The sequence below is a fragment of the Piliocolobus tephrosceles genome, chromosome 2 (genome assembly GCF_002776525.5).
Source record: "Piliocolobus tephrosceles isolate RC106 chromosome 2, ASM277652v3, whole genome shotgun sequence".
In the NCBI taxonomy this organism is placed as follows: Eukaryota; Metazoa; Chordata; class Mammalia; order Primates; family Cercopithecidae; genus Piliocolobus; species Piliocolobus tephrosceles.
In genome coordinates, this window is record NC_045435.1 from 16,217,049 (window position 1) to 16,238,385 (window position 21,337).

At 38.2% G+C, this 21,337-nt stretch overlaps 1 pseudogene; it reads right to left on the minus strand.

The window, feature by feature from the left end:
• Positions 1 to 1,171: 1,171 nt before the first annotated feature.
• The window catches only part of LOC111545159, a 39,655-nt pseudogene continuing 19,489 nt past the window's right edge, over positions 1,172 to 21,337 (minus strand).

Sequence of the window (21,337 nt, forward strand, 5' to 3'; positions counted from 1 at the left end):
ATTTTTTGCTTTTTGGTTTTTCTGTATCCATTGTATGTTTTTAGATTTGAGGTCACCATAAGTATTGCAGATAATATAGCCCATTATTTCAAACAGATGACAACTCAATACTGATTGCATAAACAAACAACTGACAAGCAAAAAGAAAACTAATAGAAAATCTACACTTTAACATAGTCTCCCTGCATTTTAACTTTTTGCTGTTTCTATTTATGTCTTTTTGTACTGTCTATGCCTTGAGAAGTTGTTGTAGTTATTAGTTTTGATTACTTCATCTTTTTGTCTTTCTATGTAAGATATGAGTAGTTTACATAATTAATTACAGGTTAGAATAGTCTGTGTTTTTCTGTGTGCTTACTATTACCAGTAAATTTTTAATCTTCAGATGATTTCTTATTGCTCATTAACATCCTTTTCTTTCATATTGAAGAAATCCATTTAGCACTTCTTGTAGGACTGGTATTGATGAAATTCCTCAGCTTTTGTTTGTGTGGGAAAGTATTTATCCTTCATGTTTGAAGAGTATTTACACTGGATATACTATTCTCAGATAAAAGTTCTTTTTCCTCCAACACTTTAAATATGTGATGCCACTCTCTCCTTTCCTGTAAAATTTTCACCAAAAAGTCTGTGCCAGGAATACTGAAACTTGATTTTATGTTGTTTCTTTTCTCCTGCTGTTTTTAGGAATTTTTCTTTAACCTTAACCTTTGGATGTTTGATTATTAAATGCCATGAGATAGTCTTCTTTGAGTTAAATCTGCTTGGGGTTCTATAAGCTTCTTGAACTTGAATATTGATATATTTCTCTAGGTTTAGGAAGTTCTGTTATTATCTCTTTGAATAAACTTTCCAGCCTTATCTGTTTCTCTTTATCTCCTTTTTAAGGCCAATAACTCTTAGATTTGCTCGTGTGTGTGTGTGTGTGTGTGTGTGTGTGTGTGTGTGTGTGTGTGCAGAGCTAGCTGAGGTTTTATTTTGGGGAAAAAATTGTCTTGTAGCTGAAGTCATGGGCAAAGGGGGTACCACAGGCAGTAAACTGCCCCTGAAGGTGGGCTGAAGGCTAGGGCTGAACCTCAGGTGGTTCTTGCATTCCCCTGCACAGCTGCCTCCCCCATGGGCTCTGGGACAGCCACAGGATGGGTAGCCTGGGAGGGGCTGCCATGGCTGTTCACTTTGGCAGGACATCAGAGTACTTGGACACCAACTTCCCATTGTGGGTCTTGATCCTCTTCATAACCATGGCCCTGATGGAGCAGGTGCAACTGAAGGAGGTGGAGCCCATGCCAGAGCCAGAGCTGAAGCCCAGGCCATAGTTGAGACTGGGCTTGTGAGGTCCCCATAAGCTGAGCTCAGCCCACCTGCATAGCCACTGGTGGTCTTCATATGGATACTCATATTCTGCATGTTCTACATCCCTGACTCCAGCCAGCTCTCCACACCCTCCAGCAGCTTCCTGTAGGTGGCACTCTCAATGTCCAGAGCCAGCTTGATTTCATCAGCTCCTGGCACTCATACAGCTGCTGCACCATGTCCTGCTCGGCCCACAGCAGGTGGGCCCCAGCTCATACAGCTTGATGTTGGCATTCTTAACCATCAGCTCCCCATGCTGCTCAGCATCTGTGGTGGCCTCCGGGGAAGCCCTCTGGCCTTTGAAGCCCTCTGTGTCAGGCTGGAGTCAGCTGATGTTCCAGTTCATCTCAGGGATCTCCATCTTTGTATGATGCAAGTCATCCCCATGCTTCCCAGCGAGCGTCTGCAGCTCCTCATACTTGATCTGGTACATGCTCTCAGCCTTGGCCTGGCTGCGGTTGGCGATCTCTTCATACTGGGCCTTGACCTGGGTGATGATGCTGTCCATGTCCAGGGAGCAGCTGTTGTCCATGAGCAGAACCACAGATGTGTCCAAGATCTGGGACAGCTCCTGGATCTCCTCTTCATACAGCTGCCTGTATGATCTCATCAGTCAGCCCTTCCAGGCAAGACTCCAGCTCTTGTTCACATAAGCATCACCTATATCCTTCTTGATGAGGACAAATTCATTCTCCATCTCTGTACGCTTATTGATCTTATCCTTATATTTGTTCTTAAAGCCCTCCACTAGCCCCTGCATGCTGCCAAGCTCCGCCTCCAGCTTCAGCTTCTCCTGGCCCGGTCTCCAGCTGCCACTGAAGGTTGTGATGTAGCTCTCGAACATGCTATCCATGTTACTCAAAGTCATATTCTTCTGCTGCAGAAGGCTCCACTTGGTCTCCAGCATCGTTCTGCTGCTCCAGGAACTATACCTTGTCAATGAAGGAGGCAAACTTGTTGTTGAGGGTCTTGATCTGCTCCTTCTCCTGGGTGCACATGGCCTGGATGTTGGGTTAAGGGGTCTCAGCAGGCTCTGGTTGACTGTGACAGCTGCAATGCCCCCCATTGTGCTGGTCCCACCACAGCCTCCACCCAGGCCACCCCAGCAGCTGCTGCTGCCCACTCGAGAGAAGCTCGCGAAGCTGATATGGGCATTGGGCCCACTTGCGTAGGAGTGGCTGCTGAAGGCCCAGGGGCCAGAGGTGAACACCTTGTGGGACTTCTGGGTTACCCTGGTGGACACGGTGGAGGCAGGAGTGGAGGCAGGTGGCCCGAATGCAGTGGAGATACAAGGAAGAATGGAGAAGCTGCTTCTCACGGCTATTTTCTAGATCTTGTAGTAATGCTTCATTGTTTTTTATTCTTTTTTCTTTTATCTCCTCTGACTGTATTTTCAAATAGCCTATCTTCAAGCTCATTAATTCTTTCTTCTCTTCTATCAATCCTGCTATTAAGAGACTCTGATGAATTAAGTAATCAGTTGCATTTATAAACTCCAGAATTTCTGGTTGATTGATTCTTTTTATTATTTCAATTTCTTTGTTAAATTTATCTGATAGGATTCTGAATTCCTTCTCTGTGTTACTGTGAACGTACTTGAGTTTCTTCAAAACAGCTATTTTGAATTCCCTGTGTAAAAGGTCACCCTGTCTCTCTAGGATTAGTCCTTGGTGCCTTATTTAGTTTGATGAGGTCATGTTTTCTTGAATGGTCTTGTTTCTTGTAGATGTTCATCAATGTCTGGGCATTGACAAGTTAGGTATTTATTGTAACCTTTGCAGCCTGGGCTTATTTGTACCCATCCATCTTGGGAAGGCTTTCCAGATATTTGAAAGGACTTTGTGTTGAATCTAAGTTTTTGCTCACTGCAGTCATATCTGCATTAGAAGGTACCCCAAGCCCAGTAATATTATGGTTCTTTCAGACTCATAGATGTATCACATTGGTGGTCTTGGGTAAGGTCTGAAGAATTGTCTGGATTACCAGGCAGACTCTTGTTATCTTCCCTTACTTTCTTCCTAATAAATGGAGCCTTTCTCTCTCTCTCTGTCTCTGTCTGTCTCTCTGTCTCTCTGTCTCTCTCTCTCTCTCTCCCCCCCTCTCCCCCTCCTTCTCTCTCTCTCTCTGCCTCTATGCTGAGCTGCTTGGTGCTGGGTCAGATGTGACATAAAAACCTCTGTGACCACCATTACTGAGACGGTGCAGCGTCAAACCTGAAGCCAGCACATTAACGGGTCTTCCCCCAAACCCATTGTAACTACTACTTAGTTACTGCTTCTATTTTTTCAATACCTTAAGGCTCTGCAGTCAGCAGATGGGAAGGATATCCAGACTTTTGTCCTTTCCTTTGGGGAAGCAAGGTCCCCCAGGCCCAAGGATGGTCCAGAGATGTTGTCCAGGAGCCAGGGCCTGGAGTCAGAAACCTTACAGATCTACCTGCAACAGCTAAGCTGGCACTGAAACCATCAGACAAAGTTCTTCCCACTATTGCTTCCCCTTTCCCCAGGGAAAGGAGTCTCTCCTCATATACACCACCACAGGCCCACAGGGACTTTTGCCAGAGTACCATGATGTTCACTTAAAACTCAGGGGCTCTTTAGTTAGCTTTTGGTGAATGCTTTCAGGCCTGGGACTCACCCTTCAGGACAGTAGGCTTCCCTCCGGCCCGGGGTGGGTCCGGAGGTGCCATCCAAGAGTCAAGGTCTGAAGTCAGGGACTCTAGTAGCCTGCTTGGTACTCTTTCTTTCTCACTGTGGCCGAGCTGGTACCTAAGCTCAAGAGAAAGTCTCCTTTGCTCTTCTCTCTGCTTTTCTTAAGCAGAAGGTTCTTTTCTCACAGCCACCACAGCGGCGAATGTGCTGGGTCACACCTGAAGCTAGCACATCTCAGAATCTCTCACCCAAGGCCTGTAGTATGTACTATCTGGTTATACCACTGCTGAAACTTCAGAGCCAATGACCCTTTGAAAAGCAGGTGATGAATGTTGCCAGGACTATATCCTTCCCTTCAAGGCAGCAAGTTCCCTTCTGGCCCAGGGTGCATCTGGAAATGTCATTTGGGATCTAGGGCCTGGAATGGAGACCTTGTGACTCTGCCTGGTGTCTTATCCTACTGTGGCTGGGCTGGTATCCAAGTTGCAAGACAAAGACTCTTCCCTCGGCTCGCCTCAGGCAGAAGGAAGGGATCTCTTCTGGAGCAGTGAGCTGCACTGCCTGGGGCCGGGGAGGGGTACCACAAGCACTCCCTTAGCCGCCCTGGCTGGTGTCTCAATAGGTTGCATGCCCCCCAAGTCCACTAGTTCCAAGTCCAGTTCAGCACTAGGATTTGCCTCGTAAATTGTAGTCCTGGTGGCCTAGACTGCCTTTTGAGTTTATTTAATACGCCACAGTACTGTAGTCCACAGTTGGGAGGCTTGCTGAAATTCAAGTTTTGACCACTGAAATGTGCAATTCCCCTCTGGCTAGGGCTGGTCTAAATGTTCACTACATGGGTGCTAGCTGAGTTTTGCCCAGTGTTGGAAGCACTGAGTCCTAGTACAAAGTCCCACAATCACTGTACTCTCCCTCCTCCAAGCACACAGATTTCTTCTCCACACCACGTGGCCAGCAGCTGCCATGGAGTGGGGAGGGGTGGTGTCAGCAATTTAAGACTGTCTTTCCTACCCTCTTCAGTGCTCTTTTGGCAACATGAAGTTGAAACCTGGTATTGTGATCACTCACCTGATTTTTGGGTCTTATGAAGGTGCTTTTTTATGTAGATGGTTGTTAAATTTGGTGTTCCTGCAGGGGGGATAATTGGTGGAGGTTTCTATTCAGCCATCTTGCTCTGCCTCTAACTGCCTATTTTATCACTACTTAAGGATAGAGATCAACTTGTAATGGTTTTCCAATACAAATGCAAACACTTTCTTTTAGGAGAACCAACAAATTCCCAAAGATTTATTGCCCTGTAAGACATTAACCAGATTAACCAGTTTTAGATCAGCACCTTAACCCCTTGAATACATATTTATTTTATATTTATATGAGTCCTGATTTTACCTTTTTGAGTATTATACTTTAATATAATACAGTTAATATAAATGTGCTTTTTTATGTAGGTAATTTAAATTAGGCTTCTTTAATTTAGAATTTAAAATCACAACACATAGAAAGTTACACATTTCTCCCAATTTTAAATTTGTCCACATGAGCAGGGATCTTATTTGCAAGTTGCCAAATGAACTAAAATATATGCTAAATAACACATTTTTACAGAATAAAGGAACACAAAAACTGAACTTTTCACATGTGAAGAAAATTTTCTATTCATAGATATAATTTTACTTTTAATTTTGTTAAGTGCATATATGTGAAAGCATTGGCAAAATGAACATTTGGAGAAATATTTCTATATCATATTACTAATACTGGTCAATGATGTGAGGTGTTATTGAAGCATTTTTAACTGATAAGGCAGTCCTCATCTTTATTCTGTCTTAAGATCACAACAAAACATCTCAGGGGTGTTAAACTGGAGAAAAATCTGTATGTTAGAATTGATGGAATATGGCATAACACTTGTCAGAGAAAGATAAGCATCATAGGAAAGCTTTTCGAGTGCCAAAATGAGAAAGATTATTTTTGTCAGGGTGATCAGGAAGAAATTTCTGAGGATAGTGGTAGCTATGGCGGGCTTTGATAAATTTGGATTTGACAATCTGAGCTCATCTATCAACATGACATATCATTAGAGAAAATAGCAAGAACAAAGCGTGCCTAGGAAATAGCAAGTACACAGGGAAAATCCTAGAGGATGTGCAGGGATTGTTAGGGACTGAAATGTGTTTCCCCAAAATTCATATGGACATTGTGTTTAGAGATAGGACCTTTAAGAAAATCATCAAGGTCAAATAAGGTCATAAGAGCAGGGTCCTAATCTAATAGGACTGCTGTCCTTACAAGGAGAGGAAGAGACATTGGAGCTCTTTCTCCAGGAACACAGAGAGGAAAAAGGCCATGTGAGAAAACCATGAGAAGGTAACTCTCTGCAAGCCAGATGAGAGGTCTCAGTAGAAACCTATTCCAGTGGCACCTCAATCTTAAACGTCTAGCTTCCAAACGTACAAAAAATAAATGTCTGTTGTTTAACCCAACCAGTCTGTGGTATTTTGTTATGTCAACCTGAGCTAAGACAGAAATGTAGGAGGATGTAATGACAATAACAATACATACTATTCTGTGAATATATTATTTGCTAACATACACATTGCTTGTGTATAACATTTCTATTTTTAAAGAACCCCTACATGTTAAGTTTTACCTTATAGGCGAGAATATAAAGAAAGAAGAAGATCTGGCAACTTGACTTCAATCACATAACTCATAAATAGTATAACAGAATTCCAAACTGATTTTAGCACATGCAAGGGCGTTCTGGGCTGGCTTGTATAAAATATTGAGTGCTGATTATGCAGATCTCTTCTCAAAGGAGCATGTTTGAAATCAGCCATGGTTGAAGTATTCACACTTGAGAAATTGGCAAACACTAAAAATCAGAATTTTTTTCAAATAGCTGGTTGTTAAACATTCACCATCACACCAGTGATGACAATACATTACCTCCTGCATAAACGAAAAGAAAAAAATCTGGAAAGACAGGTTGAAGTTGTTTTGCAAAGGGTTTAAATGTTGGCTAAATGTGTTTATTGTTGCTGCAGAACAGCATTAATTTATCAAAGTTCAGTTCATTGCCAAAATATGATAGAATTATGCTGAAGATTATAGTTAATAAGCACTTTTTTATTGCCTGTTAACGAAAGAGAATGAGTAATGGCTTATGTTCTCTGCCAAAAGAAAGAAAGCCATTGTGGAGTTTCCCAAATTTAGTGCCTTTTTGTAAGCTATTGTTTTACTCTAATTTAGTCGCTGCCTGTATTTGGCATTCTGGAGAAATGTTATAAACTGAAATGGCTGGCAAAGCAGGTAGAAAATACAGTACTAGAGGGACATCAAAAACTCCTAGAAAAATTGTCACACTGGGTGTTAAAATGCAAATTTTATGAATGTTAAGGGCAGGTGAATGCTCCAGGAATTAGTGGAAAAAACAGATGGCAACAATAGGTTATTAGGCATTGCTACACATTGTTTTATAAAGAACATCATAAAAAAAATACTACAGTCTGAGCAGAAGTAAATAACAAGGCATGAAAGGTGGTTGAAAGAAACTATGGCTGATGGCCAAACCTCAAACTCTAAGGAGTTAATGGGGAGGAAATATTAACTGCTTTTCTGCACATATCCACAAGGTCTATGCTCTCAAAGACACAATGTACCTCATTGTAAAGATCATACCCACCTTTAATGAACATCATTTGCCTGTGGTTTTAATGTTGCATGATGGCTAAGGAGATTCTGATAGGGAAAGAAAATCTTAAGTTGCATTGAGTGTTATTTTCTCCTGAGAGAAAAACAAGTTGTGGTAAGCTAAATGCTACTCAATGGGATGATAAACCCTGGTTTGCCTGCACTGTAACTCTGCATTGCACTTTATTAAAACAGTCATCTGTACACATTGATAAGCATAACCATAAGATTATGATCAACCATAAAATGCATAGGATTGCATTTTAGTTAATGTTTGACCTTAATATAGATTATGTAAATTGAAGATGTGTGCTTTAAAGGAAACCAAAAGGATCCAAAGGAATGAACAATACTATCAGTCAATTTAATACTAGCTTCTTAAAGGAAATCAAAGATATTCTATAAGATATTGTATTATAATTTATTTAACATATTTTGGTTACAATGAATGGATTTTATTTTGGTGAAGAAAATATAATCTTCAAAGAAATAATGGAGATAATTACATTTATATAAATATAAAAATCTTCCAATCACATACGTAGTTTATGCTAATAGTTTAAAATATCTCATAATACATTATCTTGTTCTGTCCACATTTCTAAGCAAAAACAAATTATCAAGATTATACTGTAGCAATGAAACTCAAACAGAAATAACTGTTCTGCAATGTTTCATCAACAAAGCTGTTTTTAATTGAAATAATATGGTTTTAAAAATTAATATACATATGATTTTAGAATGTTAAATACTTAGTCTTAGAACTTGGGGAAAATATATTTGAATATACAAGATGACATACCACCATCTTCAGTAATTTGATCCAATGATTTGAACAATAGAAACAACATAAACAGCATATGTATAATGGAACAAACATCAAACTGACCTCAAAATGTATCTTATACCACCAAATGATCTAAGAAAATAAAGCAATATCTCTAAAACCTTTATTTGGCATTCTGGAGAAATGTTATAAACTGAAATGGCTGGCAAAGCAGGTAGAAAAAAATCAGCGCCCAATCATATATCATCAAGTTGTAAATCATCTAGGTTCATGATGCAGGCCAGGTGCGGTGGCTCATGCCTGTAATTCCAGCACTTTGGGAGGCCAAGGAAGGTGGATCATGAGGTCAAGAGATTGAGACCATCTTGGCTAACATGGTGAAATCCCAACTCTCCTAAAAATACAAAAATTATCTGGGCATGGTGGCACAGGCCTGTAGTCCCAGCTACTCAGGAGGCTGAGGTAGGAGGATCTGTTGAATCTGGGAGGCAGAGGTTGTAGTGGGCCGCGATCGCGCCACTGCACTCTGGCCTGGTGACAGAGCAAGACTCTGTCTCAAAAAAAAAAAAAAGAAAGAAAGAAAAGAAAAGTAAAAAATGCAAAGATAAAGTTCATGTTAATGATGAATTGGATAAAGGTCTGCTAAAAACAGTAATAATCCTTAAAATAAAAATCAGGTATCTATTATCCAGGTTATTATTACTGAAAAGAATTGACTTTGAGCATTAAACCAAATAAACATATAGATCTAAACTAATTCTTTATAAATTTGCATGCAAATTTAAATATTACAGAAAATCAGATAAAGAATAAATCTTGAGTTAAATTAATGAAATCATTTAAATAATTTTAATTGGGGGTAGTTAAGTTTGGGTAGTTAGGTTCTGTCATTCCAAAAGATGACACAAAAATATTATATTCCTAATATTTCATATAGGAGTTTCAAAATTATTGTTTTACTTTTACATTTATATAAAAAATGAGAACATGTTTTTAAAGCTTTTTAAATAAAGAAATATTACAACATTATGACAAAGCAGAAAAGGACTCCTACAGTTTATTATTAAGAAATAATCCTATATGTGGATAATAAAATTCATTTAGTTCTATATTAGACATTAGAAACTTGAAAATGACTCCTTAAACACAGGGGCAATGGTGACATAAGTATATTTCTCCACAAAAAACCTTCAGTGTTCATTAAAAGTAATGGTGAGAAATAATTTATAATAATATGAGAAAATACTTAAATGTTTGGATAGAAAATTCATGTGTATAGTAATCTATATGTGCACACACATACAACATCCGAAGTACATAAAAGTCAGCTACTTACACTCCGTAAGATATGTATTCAAATGAATATACAAAAATTCCTCTTGTTTGTATAAGTGTTACAGAATTCTAGGTAATGTTTTGTTCCTTTAGCACACCTGCACACACCCACACACACACATATTCACACTCACATAAAACACACAAATACATGTAATCATATAGAGTTGATTCCTGTCATGGTAATTATGTTCTTCTATAAAATCACCGCCAACACTGAATTACTGAATACTGTGTTACTGGTCCCAGGTAAAATACAGGGTTAGGTTCTTTTAAGCCTCTGGTCATAACATTTTCATAAACCAGTCAATATATAACCCTGTTTTATGTGTATTTCTATTAAAAGACAGTATTTAATATATATTTCTTACAAATAATTATATGCAGTATTTCTTCATAATAAAACACTAGCCACAAAGCGTTTATCATTTTACTGACTCTGGTTATGTGACTATAAATTTCTTTGGCTTTTAGCCTCACCATAGTGATGTTTAATACACCTTTTTTATTGATTGTTATCCCATGATGACACAAATTTACCCATTTTCTATTTTTTTCTGTAGCTTCATTAAACACTTATAGGTGTCACTTTAGCACTTTCTGTAGAAGCTTCACGTATAAATCAATTAATTTCTTCTCCCCTTTCCTGGATATACTGCAAGGCCAACAGCACTATAACTCATACCCAAACGAAGCTTATCTAACACACATATTTTCTCCTTCTTACGACACATTAAGCTTTCTTGTGCTTAGGGACACTAGGCTGCAGTCCTATACTTAGAAGTCATTTTAAACCAAAAATCACAAACAAAAAGCACAAAAAATCTTTAAAGAACAGTACTAAATGGACCACAAAACGGGCACTTCTTACGGTATACAGTTGAAACAAGAAGGCAAAGCATCACCTTGTTTGACCTCAGCTGGGAATGTGCATGAGTTGGGTGACTCAAAGTTTTTGCTGCTCTGTACATAGTCACAATTGACACTGAATGACCATTAAAGCACCAGGAGTATTGATTGTGGGTTTACAAAGACATTTTAGTGAGCATGCAAATTCGCAAATATGCAACTTGAGAATGAACCAAATGTGTATATATATGTATTTGTATGGTTGTATACATATTTATGGCATAGTTTTTTGTATTTATATGTTTTCATATCTTGAAAATATAAGTTAATTAGCCAAGAAAGAGAATTAATAATTTTTCTATGAAAGTCTTTCATTTTCTTGTAAAGAAAGAAAGAAAACTGACTCCTAATAACAACAAAAATAGTAAATGCTTTAAAATTCTTCTGATGGAAATTCCTAATGTTTAAATAACTATTATTTTTCTTTAATTACATATTTAATTGGCTAATTCTAAACAAAATTATAAATAATTTGAAAATTATTTAAAATATTTTAAAAATATCTGGAAAAATACGTAAGAAAGAGCCAAGCCATAATTTCAAAAGAGGAGAATTGAGGCAGAATTTCCTGGTAAATGTGAGAACAAATTTTAATCTAAAGAAGAGTAATAGAGGAAATGGAGCATAATATGCAAACCAGGAACATGCTTATTATACATAAACACTTACTAAGGAATGACGAGACATCACACCTTAGCAAAAGAAAAGAAAGTCAGTCAATACACAGTGTTAGGTTAATTGGGATTCTTATTAGTTAATATGTGTGTGTGTGTGTGTTTTCATATAATTTTAGAGTTTCAGCTCACATTCTGCTTCAATATTAATTACCAATATTCTCATAAGTAAATGTTTCATTTAGAACAAGTCACTTAAACCCTCTGCATCTTGAATCCTTCATTTGTGAAATGAGGTGGTGAATCTATCATTATGTAATGTGATTGAAAACCTTACACTCAATCGTGTCCTGGAGCAGGCGCACAGGCTCATGAAAACTAACTGTGCACCTCTCTTTCAAATTCCAATTTTAGTGACAGCTAGTTGATAGCTTAACACTACTCATTGTGGGAGTGTTTACACCAAGGAAATTGGCAAATGCTACAAACCAGTCCTCTTCCCCTTGAGAAAATCAGGCTTAAATACCAACACATCACTGCTTGTACCTTTATAGATGATATCTGACTTACAAAACGTTTGTCAATTCAACATAACTTCTAATAAGTAAGAATTTCAAATAGTGAGAATAAAAACTTTGTGGAAAATAAGAATCTGTGAATTTTTCTCTGCTATAAATAGAAAGTTAGAGATTGAGAATAATATGGAAAGATATTTGGAATATAAAATGCCAGGTGTTGCCAGGTCAGGCATATGAATGATTCATGGTAGCGACACTTAGCTCTGACTACACATTAGAATCATTGGAGGTGCCTGCTACCTGTTCCTCACTGAGGCTTATGATTTCACTGGGTGGAAATGAGGTCCAGGCATCAGTGTTGTTTAACGTTTCTGAAGTAATTCTACGGTACAGATTGTCTTAAGGTAGTGTAAACCAAAAATAAAGTGTTACTGCCCACCCCCAACCATCTTATCAGACTGGACCCTTCCTCTCAGCTAAGGGCATTCCAAAGTTAACCTGAAAACTTAGTTCAGGCTTTGATGGGAAGGAGGAGCTGGACATACCTCATTATACCCTCTTCTCTTCTGGAATTGCTGACAGAACAGACTCCTTAAGTCTGATAATAAACACAATCTATTCTCTCTGAATCCTGCTACCAGGAGGTTTCATTTGCATGACAAAACCTTGGTCTCCATAATCCCTTACGGTAACCTAGGCATTACTTTCTATTGATAATAACTCTTTCAACCAATTGTCAATCAGAAAATTTTTGAATCTGCCTATGACTTGGAAGCCCTGGCTTCCAGTTTTCCTGCCTTTCCGAACCAAACCAAGGTACATCTTACATGTATTGATTGTTGCCTTATGTCTCCCTAATATGTAGAAACCCAGGTTGCAACCCAACCACCTTGGACACATGTTCTCAGGATCTTGTGAGGGCTGTGTAATGGTCCATTAATCAGGCTTTGGCTCAGAATAAATATCTTCAAATATTTTACAGTGTTTGATTCTTTTTATCAACAGTAGGCATGTTCTCTAACTATATAAGAGAACAGCTTCACCTTTCAAATTTCCATTTGTGCTGAGATATGCTTGAGTATAATATTTTGTTTAGTTTTAAAAGTTACACTTAAAAATTTGTCATTATACTTCTGAACTTTACAGATGCACAAGGAAGAATGGTAAATGGTGAAGCTTAGTGCTTTCTTTAGCTAAAAAAAAATCCATTTATTAGACTAGCAAATTAACCTATGAATAGAGTGCCCATGCTTCTAAGGACGGTTGATAATAGTTTCCAAGTCAGCAGAGGGGAAAATTGGAAATGAGAAAAAATTTCTCAGCAATCCAATCGAAAACAAGAAAGGAGAAAAGTGAAAGATGTGTAGACATAGCAACATTTTCAAAAATACTAAGATGGGAGAAAAAATCGAAAATATACCATCAATTACTATTACTATAAATGAATAAAACATGATAGTTAAACAATAAGTCGGCAGGGTGCAGTGGCTCACACCTGTAATCCCAGCACTTTGGGAAGCTAAGGTGGGTGGATCGCCTGAGGTCAGGAGTTCGAGACCAGCCTGGCCAAACATGGTGAAACAACATCCCTACCAAAAATACAAAAATTAGCCAGGCATGGTGGCATGTGCCTGTAATCCCAGCCCCTCCAGAGGCTGAGGCAAAAGAATCACTTGAATCCCAGAGGCAGAGATTGCACCCTTGCACTCCAGCCTGGGCAAAAGAGCAAGACTCCATCTGAAAAAAAAAAAAAAAAAAAAAAAAAGATAAGTACTTTATACCGAGTTAAAAAATATTCCAGTTATATGTTACTGATGAGCGGTACATCAGAAACATAAGAGAAAGTTGTAGTCACTCATTTGTTCTTTCATGTATTCAACAAATAAATTTTTACAGAGCGCCTTTTTGTGTGTGTGTGCTGGCTAATATTCTTCATACCAGCAGTACCCTGCCTTCTTGGAGGTTCTGTTCTTAGAAAGTGGGAGTGGGGTCCAGGGGATCCACAGATAATAAACAGGATAATCATGATCTATAGAATATGAGTAGAGATTAGTGCTGTATATTAGTTCTATAGACTTCTAAAGCAGAAATCTATCGGAAATTTGTAGAGTGCAATTTTAAATAGAATGATCAGGGAAGCATGACTGAGAAGATAAAATTTGAGTAAAGACTGAATACGAGAAGGGTCCAGCAGCATGAATAGTCCGAGCCAGAGCACTGCAGATAGAGGAACTGCCCTGCCTGGGAGACCACCTGGATATTCAAGGACTAACAAGGGAGGCTGACTGAGCAAAGGAGGAGTAGAAATTCGGGCAGGAAGGTCATGGACAGATTGGCAAGAGCTTTTTGAGCCATTGCAAAGACTTCAGCTTATATTCCAAGTAAAAGTATAAGCCATGGAAGTGTTTTGAGCAGTGGATGGGCCTGGCTTGCAGTTTCAAACTCTCCAACAGCCCTGTTGAGAATAAAAAGAGACTGACCAATTAGGAGACTGTAGCATTACTCTATGTGATAGAGGATGATGACTTATACCAAGAGGTACTGGAAGGGGGAGCCTATAGGATTTTCTGACAATTTTATGAGAGCAACGAGGAATCCGAGATGACTCTAGTATTTTGGCCTGAGTAAGTGGAAGCATGAAGTCACTAATAACTGAGATGAGAAAGTTTTCCGGAGCTGCAGGTAGGAGTGGGTGAATGTGGGATTTTGAGGTTACTTCACTGGTGACGTTGACAGAAACAGTTTGAAAGAAGAGGGAAAGATTAAGGAAGCATGTAGCAAATTTGAAGAACCTAGGAGGGGAGGAATTAGAGTGAATTTATCCAACACAGTTTTGCTGTTTAGAAAATAGTTTTACCGTAAAGGAAAGAAAAATAATGAGATAATAGTTTGAGAGCAAAGAATTGTCAAGACATTTTATTCACGATCTATGTAAAAGAATATTTGTTTACTGATGAGAAAAACCTCAGGTAGGGAAATATTTTTGTTGGAGAAGGAAACAAAATTCTTGGTAAGAATAGGCAGATGTGCTATAAAGCTAATGAAGTTTGAGCTTCAGGGGTCCTCACTTTCACAGGCTACTCCCAAGGCCATAAAACGTACCTAAGCAATAGGTTGATATTGTCATATGTTTTCTTGTAAAATTTTCAAATGCAAGGAAATCTTAAACACAAATTTTTGATGGCTGATGTGAAACCTCAGTTCTTGTCTTCTTAATTTAAAAGAATTTAAATAAGAGACACACAGCAAAAGAAGTGCAAGATAGAGTAATTTATTAAAAAGGAAAAAAAAAATTAAAGGAAGTGCAGAATAGACAGCATACCCTGTGTACACGGAGAGAGAGAATTCAGGGCAAGCTGCTCATAAAGGTGAGACAGCAAAGACGGGCAAAGAGAGCCAACCTTTTTTTTTAAGACCGAGTCTCACTCTGTCGCCAGGCTGGAGTGCAGTGGCGCGATCTCAGCTCACTGCAACCTCTGCCTCCAGGTTTCAAGCAACTTTTCTGCCTCAGCCTCCCGAGTAGCTGGGACTACAGGCACATGCCACCACGCCCGACTAATTTTTGTATTTTTAGTAGACACGTGGTTTCACCATATTGACCAGACTGGTCTTGAACTCCTGACCTCATGATCCTCCCACCTCACCCTCCCAAAGTGCCGGGATTACAAGTGTGAGCCACTGCACCTGGCCAGGAAACAATCTTTATGGGAGTCTTATAGGATTATCCATAAGGAGGTGGAAAGAGGTGTTACAGTAAGCATGTTCCAGATAGTCCTCTGGGTATACGCGTACAGCAGCTGTACATGCTTGTTCATACCTCACGTCTCATTAGCATTTTAAATCTTCACCCAGAGGTGTTTTTTACCATTAAAAAGAGAGAAGAGTCACTCTGAGGACAGGTAAAATCAAAGTGCATGTGCTCTCTACAGGGGCAATTCCCTGCGGAAGACAGGGAGCCTGAATGAGCTCAATTACAATGCGAATTCTTAGGTCTATTGTGTTGGCTGTATGGTCACCAGGGTTGCTGCATGCTGAGAACTCAGTTACTTCCTCGACTACTTATCCTGCCTCAAAATGATTAGGACTAGTATTTCTTTCCACTTCAGCTTCCCATCACTCATGTTAGTTGGTGTCAGAGTGGTCACCAGCATTTGGCAGATTAGGCTAGGGGTAGATATAACTAGGGAATGCAATTGATTTGAGTTTAGCAAGATATGTTTCTGTAGTTGACAGTCACTGCTGCATGATTCCATGTACAATGTCTTCCAGCAATCCTATCTCTTACCACAGTGCTGACTCGCCTGGCATCCTGGCAGGATCGGAGGCCACATCTCAATATGAGAGTGACCTGCCATGCCCAGTACCTGAATTATGTTAGTAATGGATGAGGAAAAAGTTTACAATGTGTGGAATCAGCAGCTAGTCTTTGGGAAATTCTTCAAATTATAAAATATCAAAACTTGGAGGTAGAGAATTTGCTTTTCATTGATAACTAGTCACAACACAAGTTGTGTCTGGGATATACGTGAAAATACAGTCTGTAAAATTATGATTGTACCAATAAAATCATTTTTTATATATTCCTCTATTAAAGCAAAGTAAGTTATTTCTGACATCAAAGAAGCCAAATTGCTTTAATATTTTTAATCTTATAAAAATCAATAATTAAGTAAGTAGCCACTTCCTAATGGAATTAATGTATAGACTCAGCTTACTTGATAACCCAATTTATAAGAAGAAATAAATCATATGAACACATTGAAAAAAATAGTTTCTTGATAGTTTACCACAAAATAATGACATTGATAAAGAAATATGCAACTTATAATGATATCATAACAAATTGGTTACTGTTATCCACTAAAAGAATACAGGTGTTTAAAAGTTGTCACTCACAAGAGTAAAATTTTATAACTCATATGTGAAAAAAACTAATATTGTCTCAAATTGACAACAGTCTTTAAAAATATACATGACATTACCAATATTCAAGTTGAAATTAAATTCTTTAAAATATTAACAATAAATTCAAAATCAATAATACTAAAAGAATGGCTGGATTACCATTCTATTCCACTCTAATCTATTTAAATTATTCTAAAATTTATTCTTGTCATATGCAAAGGCAAACAACAAGTATGCAACAAAATATAGAAGAAAAAATGCATTATAGAAACATACTAGGCTGTTAATAGAAATATCTTTTTCTTAATTTAAAGATTCTTATAGGATTTTCCAATTTTTTTATATTTCAAGTATGTGGAGATTTATCTTAAATAAATATTCACATTTGTACCTAATTTTATATGTATAATTTTATACTCTTTCCTAAAGAGGGCCTCCAAAATTTATAAGCTCAGGCCCCACAAAACCTGAATGTACTCTCTTTGCAAGTTGACTTTGAGAGGTTCAAAGTAATAAAGTTTAGACTACAAGAAGAGGACTTTGTTCTCTGAAATTGGAGAGAGGGTAGAGTACACAGGAAAATATACAGGGAAGAGAGTAGAAGAGGTAGTGGGAGCTCCTAGAAGTTTTTCGATTGCTTGTGTTTTCTTAGTAAAATGGGAGGCAAGGTGGTTAGCAGAGAATGAAGATAAGAAAGGTGTTAGAAGCTTGCGGAGTGAGGAAATGAGGGGAAATCATTGCCAAAGTGGGAGAGTAAACGGAATAGGGAAATGTTTGATTCCTGAGCAGCACTAAGAGCCCACTTGAGGGTGGTGGTGGTGAGTTTAAAGTGAGACCACTCAGTCTGGTCCTGTGATTTCCCTCTCTGTGTGGGAGGATGCACAGATTAGGACGAGTGACTTTATCTGTGTGATTTCATCAAACTGTGGGAGAGGACAGACATTTGAAGACATATATCAGAGACTAATTAGAACACTTTGTAAGAAAGTTCATTTGGGTAAGAAGGGGAATGAGAACACAAGAGATGGAGAAACAATCCAAAGTATTGATGGGTTACAGGTCCTTGTGAGGCATAAGAAATGTTGAAGTTGAGTTATCAAAAACATAGTAGGTGAGGTATGGAAAGTTGGATGTTTCATAGAGATAGAAGGGATGTTACCATTATTAGTAATAACATAGCCTAATATATGCCCACTAGTGGTGAAGGTAGAATGGAAGGGAGATCAAGACACTGAATGGCCAGTATCCTAGAGTCAATCATTAACTGGATATAGAAATCTACAAGAATTATGACAGGAGTCATAATTATTGTAGAAAGTGGCAGTCAGCCAGGAACTCATTTGGTGAAAGAGTGAGTACAACATAATGTTCCACTGACGATGGCAAATTATTACAGATGATTTTGAAACTTTTTGATTTAGTCTGTTCCTCTAGACATTACCATCATGACCAGATCCACACAGGATTTGTAACTAGGGCTCAAGTCACATAACTCTCACTTCCTGTCCTCAAAAGAACCTACTTGGGAGTCCACAAATGTGCACACTGAAAGTTTGAGATACTTAACACTGTTGTGGCTTCCCTTGACCAATGAGGATGAAAGAGCTGTTGTTTCCTTGCTAATAGTTCTTTGATGTATTCATAAATTAATTTAGAACCACCACTAGTTGTCAAGAGTGATGATCAGCCTCATAAGGCATCCCTGATTGGCTTTGCCTCTCTTCACTCTGCTCAGAATTTCTTGCTGACATTCCCTGGAATCATTTGCCAATGAACCATCTGCCTGCAAGCCTTTGTTTCAGGCTCTGCTCTTGGAGGATGCTAAGATAAGCATGCAATTGTAGTATTTTGTGACCAGTTCATATATGTGTATGTGTGTAGATAGAAATAAGGTGTTATTGTGATCGTTTATGTTTTATTTGGTACCTTTATAGGTTTCAAACACTTAAGAGAACCTGATATATTAGTTGTGTTGTTTCAAATGAATATTTAGGAGAATTTGATCAAATATGTTTAATAGATTTAAGATAGTAAGCAGTAATGATGGTTTCTGTAATGGATCCCGCAGCCTCACCATCACCACTAGATATTGAAGATTTTGTAACAATTCTAATCATTTTTTAAGGGACACAGGGAGGGTGTGACCTTCTTTGGGAATTTTTAAGAGCCCTGGATATAAGTAATCCAGGAAGCTGAGGATGGGCTCTGTGACTCAGAGCATCACACTAGCATAGTCCGTGGGCTCAGGAATCCTCAGGGGTGGGGTGTGCCCCTCCAGGGACCCCCAGTCATTCTGTGTTAAACTTTGGTTTAGGTCCCCCATAACATGTAAACTCTTCACTTATTCCTATCTCCGTCTTAGGCTTTTGAAAGCACAGGGCCTCCACTTTCCTGAAGCAGCTATTGAATGACCAACTTCAATAGCATCCTGTTGCCTGTTTTCTCCAAAAGCCTGGATTTATTCAACTTGCTCTCCCTTATGAGAGGAATCCCAGAAGAAAGATTCCAAAATCTGGTCACACTTCTGAGAGAGAAGAGACAGTTAAAATAATTTTTTTCTTCATTCATTTATAGTGACAAAATAACCAGTTGAAGATAGTTGTGTGGGGTTTTGTTTTGTTTTGTTTTGAATTATTTTAAAGTATTTATTTGAGAGAGATTCTGAGAAGTGGAATACTAAAGCAGAATTATAAAAAAAGTTCCCCCATGTTTGATACACCCTTGCAAACTGAACCTCTTAAAGGTGTTCACAGAAGCCAATAAACACACTAGTTTGCTTCAATACAGCTAGCATTATCTTTTTAGAGAATTCTCTGACTTAATAGTAAAAAAACTGACCAGAAAACCATTAGTCTCCTCTTTTACACTTGCTGCTTTTAAATAGTGATAGTCTGTAATTTCTCTAAATTATTTGATCCCCAAGCAAATGGAAGCTGCCCATTGATTTTGTATGTTATCATTTGAAACAGAAATTACTGGTGAATTATATCCTCTTCCATTGAGAACAGTCATCTGAGCAATTTACAGCCACGGAGGCCTCATTCTCTGAAAAGCCAAGTGTAATCAATTAAGTTAAATGCTTCAGTGAAGCTGAAAAAATGCCCCCTAAATGTTTATTCTGATTCCCTGCCAAGAGTATATAATGTACACATAGCTAAGGCAGAAGTTTTAGAAAGAAAACCTTTAGCAGATTGGTCTCCCTATATTTTACTGTAAGCAGTTGATAATGACCACAACATGTAATTAATATCAGCCAATATTGACTAATAATATGAACTGTAAGTTAAAAGGATTAAACATCTTGGGTAATAAGAAGCAAGAAGTTTGCACTCCTTCTAAATCATGAAGGGCATCTGACTGGGGCAAAATTGAGTTAATGAGAATTAACTAAAACCACTTTCCATTAGTTCAACATTGAAATAGAAATGTTTTTGTGAACGCTGCAGTTTGTCTTCATCTGGCCACGGTATAATTGGGACATCTATTAAAGTTTAAGTCTCTGAATCATTCCACCTATATTTGTAGAAGATTTATGTGCCTAATCTTGATCTCCCTTTGAATTTCAGGTTACCATATTTAATTATCTACTGGCTGTTCATAGGATACATTCAAAATATCCAAAACTGAATTTTCACCTTTTAAAAAAATCGAATTTTCATCTAAACCCAAGATAGAAACTTGGGTTTCCTATCTTCTTGAGTTGCTTCACCACCCCCCTAATTGCCTAAGCTAGAAGCACCAAAACTCAATTATCATCCTTGACTTTTTCCTGTAGCTCTGTCTGTATATTCATACAGTGGCCACCTTCTACCTATTCTAATATCATGCTGTCATTCAGAATTCATTGAGAATCTAAAGTGTGCTGGGCTAATGCTCCACAGACTTTAATGCATACATGAATCACCTTTGATCTTGTCAAACTGAATTAGCTACTAATTCAGTAGTTCTGGAATGGGGTCTATAAGTTTGCATTTTTAGTAAGTTCCCAGGTGATAGCAATACTGCTGGTGATCCACAGACCATACTTGGAGTAGCAAGTTGTTTGAAATATTTTGGGAACCATGGATGCCAGTGACCCAAAGTTTCTGTCCTCAAGCAGCTTACATTCTAATGAAGAAAGACAGAAAATAAACAAATGTCAGAGGAAAAGAAATACTATGAAAAAAATAAAGCAGAGGGATATAATATGAAGTGGGGGTAGAGAGTGATAATTGAGCTATTTTATAGGGTGCTTGGGGAAAGCCTTTCTGATAAGGCAAATTTTGAGCTGAGACACATAAGAAGTGAAGGGCTGAGTCATCTGAAAATGCAGGAATGGGGGATCCCAGGCAGAAGTTGCCTGAGAGCTTCCATCTCTGCCACCAGAGTTAAAGTATTGGGCCAGTGCTGAAGTCCTCCTTCCAAATGTGCTTGTCTCTGACCCATTTTCTACGCTGTATTCAGAATGATCTTTCTAAAACATACATATGTTTATGTCTTTTTTCTAAAAGTCCCTGTTAACTTCCATTGTTCTTAGTATAAAATATGATTAAATCACTCTTTGTTAAGAGTGTTAAGTGCATTAGCTTTCCC